Source organism: Arabidopsis lyrata (assembly GCF_000004255.2).
Source record: "Arabidopsis lyrata subsp. lyrata unplaced genomic scaffold ARALYscaffold_1, whole genome shotgun sequence".
NCBI lineage: Eukaryota > Viridiplantae > Streptophyta > Magnoliopsida > Brassicales > Brassicaceae > Arabidopsis > Arabidopsis lyrata.
Genome location: NW_003302555.1, coordinates 32,698,606 through 32,708,069, shown reverse-complemented (window position 1 = coordinate 32,708,069; position 9,464 = coordinate 32,698,606). Strand labels below are relative to the sequence as shown.

Genomic DNA, 9,464 nt, shown 5'->3' with positions numbered 1-9,464 from the left:
CCTCAACACCGTGAACGCGTATTATTGTGAGCGGTCAATCATCTCTAAACTCGATAAACCCCATGCGGAAATCACGACCATAACAAAAATCGCAGCGTTCAATGCATTGTACATCTCCAAAATCACGTCTGCTCTAATCAGAGATAGTTTTCTTCCCAGAGCAAATAACCCTTTAACAAAGACCAAGCTTCGTACTTGCCTTGCAACGTACAATGGCTTAGAGAGGTATCTCGAAGGTGCTTATATAAGCCACGGCAGTTATCGTGGCTGTAACCTAGAATCCGTGGCTATAAGCCTTCGTACCCACGAATTGCCACGGACGAAATCCGTGGGTATAGCGTCGTGGCTGTGAATTTTCCGTGGTTTTCCATGGCAAAGTTAGCTACGAATTACCACGAAAGTATTCGTGACTATTTAACCACGAAAAAGTCACAACATATCTTGTGGGTAAATAGTCACAAACACGTCATGGCTTTTCCGTGGTTATTTTTGCCACAAAACTGTCGTGGCTTTTCCGTGGTAATTAAACAAACCACTGATTTCTTTGTGGTTATCCGTGGGTTATTTTGTTAAGCTCAATTTAAAAATAAAAATCAGTTTAACCTCAATTTGGAAATAAACAACAACAAATTAAAACTTTAATCAAACATAAATATGATCTAAATATTTTTGGTTTACAAAAAGACACAAGTCATGTTCTTAGTCAACGACATAACAAAATACAAAATGAAATACACATCAGTCATGTTCTTAATACACAACACACCAAAATAAAGAGATGTAGCACAGAAGCATAAGTCTTGTGTTGCCATGGACATGAGTAACATAATCATATCAATCTTCGTTATTGTCATGAGGTTGTAGAGGAGACAGACACGGGACTGAGTGACTAACCGTGACAGGAGTTGTGGTGGGTCTGATCGGTTGGTGAGTTAGGGGATCAATACCTTAGAATCACATTTTGAGAAGCTTGCATTGCCGCTGCCCAATCGCTGACCTTGTGCAAGTCATCCTTGAGCATCATCACATCATTCTTGAGCATCGCCATATCATCGGGCAAGAGTGGCTGAAAGCGGGCTGTTGATGAGATGATTCTGCTCTCATGTTTGTCCGACGTCGCTTTGTCTGTTGTTGTGTCATCTGCAGAAGGAGTTAAAAGGTTAGAGTTAAAGAAGATAATTAATCAAAACACATACAATTCAAGACTACAATCATGGAAAATCCAGTTTATGCTAGAAAAACCAGTTTACAAGTCTAGGCAAATAAATGCTGCAACTTAAACATGACAAAAATGGACTAACAATTAGAATTGAACTTAGTAATCATGAAAATATAACACTCCTATAACTGAGCCAAGCTTGCACTTAGTAATCTACACTACAACTTAAATCATGAAAAACCAGTCTATAGATGAGCCAATTTAGCCTAGAAGCAACCATTTATACTTAGCAAATATATAGAGAGTAAGGAAGACAAATATACAAATCGTTCATGTGATGATTTTGGGCTTAGAATACAACATATAAAACCTTAATTTAATCAATTAAAACACATACAAACAAAACCCCCAAAAATATACGAGACTATACATCAAATCTAGGGTTAATGGTGATTATTTAGAACTCAAAACAGATTTAGGACCAACAATGATTCTAGGACTGGAAGATTGGTGTGTGATTAATTTTGAAAGAGTTTAATTTTGAGACATGAGAAGCGCTTAATTTTGAGCCCAAAAGGATGAGAAGTACAAGAAGAGAATGAGAAAAGGGAGGAGGAATTGGACCTTAGATGGCGGAGGAGATGGAGGATGGAGAACGGAGGAGACGAGAAAGTAGACAAATGAGGTCCGGCGGTTGTTCTAGGACTGGAAGTCGGGTGTTGCAGCGAAGCTTTACCTGAGACATGAGAAGAGTTTAATTTTAAGCCCAAAAGGATGAGAAGTACAAGAAGAGGATGAGAAGAGGGAGGAGGAATTGGACCTTAAACGGCGGAGGATGGAGGACAGAAGAGATGAGAAAGGGAACGAATGAGTTCGGCGGTGGTGTATCTTTAGACGAGAGAAGGAAGTTTAGGTTAGTGAATGATATAAAACACTTAGACAAAATATATGTGACGAGAAACATAGACAACATAATTAGGTTTCCCACCTTGTGAATATTTTAATCTCCCTCCATAAACCCAAAATATTAAGGCCCAAATTTTCCTAACCCGCCCAAATCTCCCTCCAATGTTATTAACAAATTGTGATAACTTATTTTTTTTTGGTACTTAATTGTGATAACTTATTAGTTTATTAGTTTAAGTACAGAATTTTAAGATTTAATAATTTGAAAATTTATCGGTTTAAATAATTTATTAATTTATTAGTTTAAATACAGATTTTAAATTTTCAATTCTAATTTTATTTTGGAAATAGATTTATTATTCATAAAATATGACATATATATATATTAAAAACAACAACAATTAACAATTAGACATAATTATATAAATGTAAAACTTAATCGGAGTTGGAATCAGAATCATCACACTGCTCTTCTATATCATCTTCTGATACATACTCGTCATCAGAATCATCAACCGGTAAATTTTCATAATCAGAATTGTCTTCACAACAAATATATTCGAAATTAGCCACAGTTTTTCCACGGACATATTCGTAGGAAAGATAGCCACGAGGTTACCACGTTTTTCGGTCGTGGCTATTTAACACGGATATTTTGTGGCTACGTCCGTAGGTATATTGTCACGATTAAATCAGTGGCTTTTTCGTGGCATTTTTGCCACAGATTTGCTACAAATTAACCACGGAAGTTTTTTTTAAGTATTTTGTGGCTAGTTCGTGGCTACTTATATTTAGCCACGGACACGTTGTGGCTAGGCCGTGGCTATATGTATAGATTTTAGTAGTATGGGGGAGTGCTTAACAATAAGTATTCAGATATGAGACGCTATCAATCATATGTGCTTGGTATGCTCAGGCCCGGCCCGCGACCCATTTTAATGATACATGGGTATTGGGCCTCAAAAATTTTGAAGATTTTTAGTACCAAAATTAGGCCCCAAATTTGTTTTTTATTGCATAAGTAGGCCTCGGTTTTTAGAAAGTTTTAGATTTTATCTCAAATTTTAAATTTTATCTATTTATTATTTCAAAAATAGGCCTCATGTTTCTGAATTTTTAAGAGTTGATCTCAAATTTTAATTATTATCGATAAAACCCAAAAAAAAAAAAAAAAATTGTATGGGGCCTCATATTTATCTGGACCGGTACTGGGTATGCTCGATAAGTGTAAGACAGATTTCGATCCTATGGTGCGTAAAAATTGGTGGGTTAGGTTAATGATCAATATCTCTTTATTAGTAGGTCGTAGGCTCTCTGCGCTCTAGATATGTCTAGTTATTAAAGATGATCAATACCTTATTAAGTCACCATTATTGTATGGCTTCATCATTATATTATGAATATAACAAATTAAATCGTTATCGATTAAGTAAAATTTGGTAAAGCATGATTTAAAAGTTACAATATGTTAAATGAGTTTTTCTTCGATTTTTATTTTATATTTTTTTGTGCTAAGAAAATAAAGAAAACTAGTAATAACATTGTTACATAAAAATGTTTATTATTCGTAAAGTATAACTGAATCATTATAACTACTATGTGTTTGATAAAATAAAAAAAAATGTATATAAAACTATGTTTATAATTTTATCATATTGTATCGCATAAAACTTGATTACATATTGACGAAAATAAAGTTTGGATATATATATATATATATATATATATATATATATATATATATATATATATAAATGAAAATTCAGTGACAGTATTATAGATTGAAAATAGGATTAAATATTTAAGAAACGATTTTAGAGCATAACAAAAAAAAATTAAGAGAAAATTTGGTTAATTAAAAAGAAATTATCATTAGTAAATAAAGATTCAAAAAAAAAGATTGAAACTAAATTTATCTATGAATCTTATACATCACACCTTACAAATAAATAAAGAAAGGAAGTAACAAAAAGAAATGAATGGAAAATATTGGATTGTGGGCAAAATGGAAATGGAAGATAAGATGCATGGAGCAACTCAGCAAATGGTGATGAATGACAGACTACTTTTTTTTTTCTTTTTTTTTTTTTTTATGTTTTCACGATTACTATTTTTGTCATTCTGAATATTTATCAAGTTATCATTTTTTCACGTATTAAAAATGATTCATCTACATTTTTTCAACGTGCTTAAAATATAATAATTATTTTTTGTTAAAGGTTTAAAATGTAATTTGAAAAAATGAAACATCATTAGTCTTTTAAAACAAGTTTTTTTAGCATTTGAGTATTCAGCAAAAACATTCATCAAGTACCGCCAGGCCGGCCCTTCACCAATTTTGGTGAATCATTTGTATTGGGCCTCAAATTTCCGAGGCCCATTTTGTGAAGAATTTTTTTTTTTTTTTTTGGAGGCCCTAAAATTATGAAATAGGCTTCAAAATTAGTAAAAGAGGCCTCAAAAAAGGCTTCAAAATAGTAAAAGATGCCTCAAAAATTAACAAAAAAAGACTTCACAATTAGCAAAAAGGCCTCATAATTAGCAAAAAATCTTTAAAATTTAAGAAAAATTGTTAAATAAAAATTATAAATGCCCCATAATTAGCAAAAAAATTTTTTTTAGCAGTTTCTACTTTAAAAAAAAAACCCTAATTTTTTTTTTTCATATTTGGCCCCGGATTTCACCGGACCGGCACTGAGTACCGCTATTTCAATTATTTGTTCATTAGATTATTCGCTATTCCACTTTTCTACTTGATATATCTGTCAAAAGTCACTAATTTATTACCACTACTATCGTTACCAACATCCTTTTAAAAACAATTGTGCTGTCTCAAGTTTCCTAATTCCTACTATCGAATTAGTGTTGGAACTTGGAAGGATAAATTTTGGAAACCGATTAGTAGAGCACTAGAGCCCATGATATTAAGGCTAGATGGGCCTCAGTTTTATGTCCATACATAATTTCAAAACATTTTTCTTATTAAAGGGATCCAAGAAATTTTCTTCTTTCTGTAATTGACTTAAGAGCCCTAAAAGTTTCGTGTCTTCTTGGCCCTTAATTATGTTAGCACACGTTTAATGGAGCTTTTAGAAAGATATGCTAATTAAGAACATCACTCCCACACCCAGATGCTAATAATAAATAAGTACATGGTCCATTTTAAAATTTTTTATTATAAAGATGGTAGAAGTAAATAAGTGCATGTTCCAAATTTGAAGCAAATACGGGTTTAGTCAGTTTCCCATTTACTTTTACTTTTAAACCTGAGTTCAACATATATCATATATGTACTCCATAAACACATATATAACATCTTAAAGATTAGGCCTGGGCGTTCGGTTATCCGATCGGTTATCGGTTCAGTTTTATTCGGTTTCGGTTCTTTCGGTTCTAAAATTTAATATCCATTCGGGTATTTTGAAATTTTGGTTTGGTTCCGGTTCTTTCGGTTTTAATATTTAGTATCCATTCGGTTATTTGGTTTGGATATTTTCGGATATTTAGGTTATTTTTGGGTATTTTTAGATATTTTCGAGTATTTTTACTATTTTATATATTTTTCAAGTATTTTTGATAATTTGGTCTATAAATAACTAATATTTTTAAAAATATAATTGTATTTCGGGTATTTTCGGTTATCCGAAATATATCGGTTCGATACTGATTCGGTTACGGTTTTTTCGGTTATAGTATTTAGTATCCATTCGATTATTTTCAAAATTTTGGATCGGTTCGGTTCGATTTTTCATTTCGGTTTCGATTCGGTACATTCAGTTCGGTTTATTTCTCCATGCCTACTAAAGATGCCTAGACACCCGACCGGGCCTTTGCATATGAGTGGAAGAGCTTAAGGCCTTTCAATTTTATTTAACTTAAGAGGGCCACCCACAGTCTAGTTTTGATTTCCCCCCTTCACAAAACTAGAGATGTGGTCCACACATTACTTCTTTCTTTTAATATGTTATTATAACCCTTTTAGGTTTTTTTTTTTCGGTTCCATCTCTTCACTTACTAATTATAGAGATAATCATATTCAATTCATGTACTATTTATACCATACTTAAGAAAATTTGTATACCGCTATCTTAACTTCTAACACTGAAAATGGTATACCACCAGGGGCGGACCCACATCTAGAGGGAGGTGGGCACGTGCCCGACCCGACACTCTTGTTTGGAAAAAAAAATATTTTCATTACATAATTACATATTTTATTCATTTACTTAAATATCTGTTGCAACCGTCCAAAAATATTTTTCAGTCCAAACCAATTCAATTAAAACGAAAATAGTATTTCAGCCCAAAATAGTTAAACAGAAAAGCCCATAAAAAATTTGCCTCAGCCCTAATAGAAGAAAGAATAAACGACGGGATCAAAGACATCATTGAGAGTTGAAACATTGACCTTTTCTTTCGTCGACTTTTATCGTTTACCTTTTTGGCTTCTTCTCAGTCTTCGAGTCCCCATGTCTAAATTAATCTGTTTAGTTTTATAAAATTATTCGTTATACATGTTCGTTTTTGTGTAATTCGATAATTCGTTCGTAGACCAATTTCTACTCAAAATCTGGTTTCTTATATGTTCATATAACTATTTTTATTAGGTAACAATTGATAGATATTTCAAACGAAAGTTTGAACCAACGATTGAAGAAAATTCGGATGATATGCATTCAGATCCTGCAGATAGGAAAAAATTTTTGGACTATCATCCTGATGAAAGAGATGAGGTAAGACGCAAATATCTGATTAGAGGTCCGTGTCAACCTCGCGGGCATGATTTTCCTAAAACACTATCAGGAAAAAAATTGAGACGATTCAATCCAGAATGGTTTGATCTTTATGGCAGTTGGTTGGAATACAGTGTGAAAAAAGACAAAGCTTATTGTTTGTTTTGCTACTTGTTTAGAAATTACACAGAAAATAAAGGTGGAAGTGATGCGTTTGTGACGAAAGGTTTTGATACTTGGAAAAATCCTCAGAGTTTACGTGAGCACGTGGGATTGGTGAATAGCTTTCACAACAATGCATTAAAAAGGGCTGATTGTTTGATGAAGCCAGGTCAATCAATTGTTCATGCTTTTTATAAGCAAGATGACATAGTCAAAAATGAATACAGAATAAGATTGAACGCTTCAATTGATTGTTGTAGATATTTAGTACGACAAGGATTACCATTTCGAGGTCATGATGAGTCAGTGGAATCAGCTAATAGAGGGAATTTCTTAGAGCTTGTGAAATATACTGCATGACAAAATGAGGTTGTAAGTAAAGTTGTGTTGGAGAATGCTCCAAAAAATAATCAGATGGTGTGTCCCAAAATTCAGAAAGATATAGCGCATTGCTTTGCAGAGGAAGTTATTGAATCTATAATTCAAGAAGTTGATCATGATGTATTTTGCTTGTTGGTGGATGAATCTGCAGATGTTTCTGATAAAGAACAAATGGCAGAGGTTTTTTGTTTTGTTGACAAACATGGGACAATGAAAGAAAGATTTATTGGTCTTGTCCATGTTAAAGAAACCTCTTCTGCATCTCTGAAATGTGTTGTTGATTCATTGTTTGCTAAGCATGGATTGAGTATGAAACAGTTAAGAGGACAAGGATACGATGGCGCAAGCAATATGAAAGGTGAATTCAATGGGTTGAGATCTCTAATTTTGAAAGAAAATAGTTCTGCTTATTATATCCACTGTTTTGCTCATCAACTGCAGTTAGTTGTCGTGGTTGTTGCTAAAAAACATTTTGAAGTTAGAGATTTCTTTGATATGATTTTTGTCTTGCTAAATGTGGTTGGAGCTTCTTGTAAGAGAAAGGATATGATTCGAGAAGAATATCGAAAAAGATAAAGGAAGGAATCAATCAAGGTGAAATTAAGACAGGAAAAGGGTTGAATCAGGAGCTTTCACTACAAAGACCTGGTAATACTCGTTGGGGTACTCACTACACAACATTACTCCGGTTAGTTGATTTATTCTCTATTATCATTAAAGTGCTTGAGTATATTGAAGAGGAAGGAACTGATAGTACCAAAAGACGACAAGCTAATGGTCTTCTCAAGTACTTTAATACCTTTGACTTTGTGTTCTACTTAGAGTTGATGTTGCTTCTTCTTGGACTCACAAATAGTTTATCAGTGGCTCTACAAAGGAAAGACCAAGACATTTTGAATGCTATGTCACTAGTGAAATCCACCAAGCAACAATTATGCAAGCTCAGAGATGATGAATGGGATTTTTTGCTTAATAAAGTTTCTTCTTTTTGTGAGACTCATGACATTGAGTTGGTCATTATGGATGGGGAATTTGCTGATCCAAGAAAGCCAAGAAAAAGAAGCAACATGACTAACTTGCATCATTATCAAGTAAAGTGTTTTTACACTGTATTGGATATGCAAATTCAGGAGTTTAATGATCGTTCGATGAGGTAAACACTGAATTACTTGGTTGTGTTGCTTCTTTAAGCCCTATTGATTCGTTTCAAGAGTTTGATCAGTTGAAAGTTATGAGATTGTTTGAGTTTTATCCACACGATTTTACTCCTGTCGATCGGAGATCACTCGAGCATCAGCTTGGTCTTTACATTGACAATATTCAGAAAGATGAAAGATTTGCTAATTTGAAGAGTCTAGGAGATCTTGCACGTGTTATGATCGAGACAAGGAAACATCTTTCGCATCCTCAGGTTTATCGACTTTTGAAGCTAGTTTTCACTTTACCTATAGCCACTACTACTGTCGAAAGATGCTTCTCTGCAATGAAGATTTTGAAGACTACTTTGCGCAACCGTATAGGTGATCAGTTTCTAAACGATTGTGTAGTTTGTTTTGTTGAAAGGGAATTATTTGATAAAGTGACAAATGAGGTAGTGATAAAAAAATTTCAGAGTATGTGTGAACGTAGGATAGCCTTATAGATATTTTTTTACTATAAACTTTTTTTTTATGTTAGTATTTTTTATATAATTTTATTTTTAATTATATTGTGTCCGCGGTTAAAATAAGTTCTGGATCCGCCACTGTATACCACTATCTTAACTCCTAACTCTTGTAAAAGAATATCTAAATATAAGGAAAAGATTTCAAATGCTTGTTAAATTTCCAGTGAAGATGAACATTCTAAAAATGTGTAAAATGATAGAAAATAAAAGAAAAACAAATAGCCTTATTAAAATTAATATCTCCTATTTATCTATCCAAACTACACTAATATAGCTTATTGTTATTCATCCACCCTATTTCTCTATTCTGTCCTATTTCTTGTGCATAAAACTTCTCTCTTTTGTAATCATATAAATCATAACCAACATTAATCGTCCTTTCTCCTAATTTTGTTAAGAAACATGTTTGTATTCTTAAGTACTGAAAAAGGATGAAGATACTAGTTAGATCCTATGA

General features: G+C 33.0%; 1 long non-coding RNA gene across 1 annotated transcript; it reads right to left on the bottom strand.

The window, feature by feature from the left end:
* Nucleotides 1–628: 628 nt before the first annotated feature.
* Nucleotides 629–2,198, bottom strand: LOC110225478. Its single transcript, XR_002329835.1, has 3 exons — nucleotides 1,980–2,198; nucleotides 1,784–1,895; nucleotides 629–1,140 (listed from the first exon to the last, which is right to left on the bottom strand). It is a non-coding gene; the product is annotated as an uncharacterized LOC110225478 (long non-coding RNA).
* Between the last annotated feature and the right edge of the window lie 7,266 nt (nucleotides 2,199–9,464).